Below are 2,500 nucleotides of genomic sequence, written 5' to 3'. Positions count from 1 at the left end.
TATTATATGACGGTCATCATTTGTGTGTTTTTTTTCTTCTTCTTTTTTTCCCGCGCTTCTGATGAGAAATGATAAAGGTTTTGCCCGACTGTCTGCGATCCGCCATCTTTGTTAACGGTCTTTTGAATAACTTATCGAGAGGCTACGGGGTCTCTCTCTTTCTTTATCTCTTTATCTCTGTCTCTATCTCTGTTTCTGTCTGTTTGCTTCTCTCTCTCTCCCTCTCTCTCCTTCTCTTTTGTTTTTTTCGATTCCTTTTTGTCAGGACATTTTTCATATTCGACGGTCAGGTAGTTGGGATAGGGGGGGGGAGGTGGGGGGGGGGAGGAGGAGAGGGGGGGAAGGTGGAAGTAGGGATAAGGGGACGGTGGAGGGGAGGGGAGGGAGGAGGAGGGGAGGGGGAAGCACCTGTAACAGTGACTCCGTTTTTTTTCTTTTTTTCCTTTTTTTTTTTTTTTTTTTACAGTTATTGGGCGGGAAATCGATAGCTCGGTTTCCCTTTGATGGTTAGAAAAAAAAACGTTTTTATCTTCGCGTTATACAAATAAAATGGTATTATTCCTCGTCTGTGGATCAATTCAGTAGAAAAAACAAACAAACTCACAACGGACTGTCGAAAAAGAAAAGAAAAAAAGAAAAGAAGAAGAAAAAGAAGAAGAAAAACCGATAGAGAAAGAAAGAGAAACACAAAACAAGGTGATTAAGCCCATTAGAAAAAATCACATAAAAATACCATCTCTTTTCAGCGCTTACCAGAACAGCCTCCTCGTATAACAACAACGACGATAATAACAATAACAATTACAGCAAGAGAAACAAACAAAAGAAATACATGATACGAACAGATATAACGAACACCTCGTCTAGACAAACCAACTCGAAAAACACCACCACCACCACTACTACTACTGCTATTATTACTACTATTACTACCATTACTACTACTACTACAACTATTACTAATACCACTTTTACCATTACTACAATTACTACTACTATGACTAGTACCACTTCTAATAGTACTATTGCTAATACCACTACCGTTACTACTACTACTACTGTTAATAGTACCACTTCTACCATTACTGCTGCTACTACTTCCGCCACCAATACCACCATTACTACTACTCCCCTTACCCTTCCCCCCACCCCCCACCCCACAGAACTCTCTCCCACCATTCTCCCTCTGCCCCCCCCCCTCTCCCAAACCTCCCTTCATTTGCAAACGTCCTTCCACCCCCCTCCCCTCCCCCGACTCCCACCTCCTCCCCCTCCCCTCCCTCGACTCCCACCTCCTCCTCCCCCTCCCACCTCCTCCCCCTCCCCTCCCTCGACTCCCACCTCCTCCTCCCCCTCCCACCTCCTCCCCCTCTTCCCCTCCCTCGACTCCCACCTCCTCCCCCTCTTCCCCACCTCCTCCCCCTCTTCCCCCCTCCTCCTCCCCCTCCCCCGACTCCCACCTCCCCCTCTCCCCCAACCACCCTCCCAATCTTGCTACCCACCGGCCCGTCCCATTAACCGCCGTCGTCCGCAGGTCCCTCACTATTGTCCCCAAAGGAATCACAATATTCAATTAGTTGATCCATTCAAGCTCGTGTCCTCCTGAATGCGCTTTGTTGCCGACGGTTAACCTGCGACCCCTTTTTTGGCGCCTTTGTCCTTGGCTCGTTTCGAACATGATGGGTGGTGGCAGCGATTTTTTTTTTAATTTCTTAATTGATTTGGTTTTGTTATTATTATTTTTTTTTTTTGGATTGATGTATGTTTTGTTATGTGTTTTTTTATTTTTTTATTAGTGTTTCTTAATTGTTTTTTTATATTGATATATGATTAGTCATTTGTTTTTTATTTGCTTATTTATTTATTAATGTTTCTTAAATGATTTTGTTTTGTTATTATTGTTGTTTTTTATATTGATATATGCTTTGTTATGTGTTTTTTTTTGTTTATTTTTATTAATGTTTCTTAATTCATTTTGTTTTGCTATTATTGTTATTTTTTCTTAGATATTGATTCATGTTTTGTTATGTTTTTATTCTATTTTTTTCTTTTATCTATCTATTCGTTTTTGCTTTTGTTTCCTTTTAAATGTTTAAAAATATTTTTGTTTGTCAATTTACCTGATTCACGTGTTTATTTCTATATAATTTATTTGTTCAAGGGAATTCGTTCAGCTTATGTGTAATATGACGGTCATACTCCTATAAGCATATTGATGTTAATAAGAATAATGGGTAGATCTGATATCGGTGAAGACAATGATAATGAATATGATGAATATGATGATGATGGTGAAATAACAATGAGAATGATGATAGTAATGGCGATAATAATGATTATGGTAAGGAAGATAGCATTATGATAATGAAGATGACAGGAATGATAATGATAATGATAATAATGATAATGATGGTAATAATGATAACGATGATGATAGTGATCATGATAATGATAATAATGATAATGATGATAGTAATGATAATAAGGATACTTATGATAA

Source organism: Penaeus vannamei, chromosome 15 (assembly GCF_042767895.1).
Source record: "Penaeus vannamei isolate JL-2024 chromosome 15, ASM4276789v1, whole genome shotgun sequence".
NCBI classification, from domain to species: Eukaryota; Metazoa; Arthropoda; class Malacostraca; order Decapoda; family Penaeidae; genus Penaeus; species Penaeus vannamei.
This window is presented reverse-complemented; position numbering follows the sequence as displayed.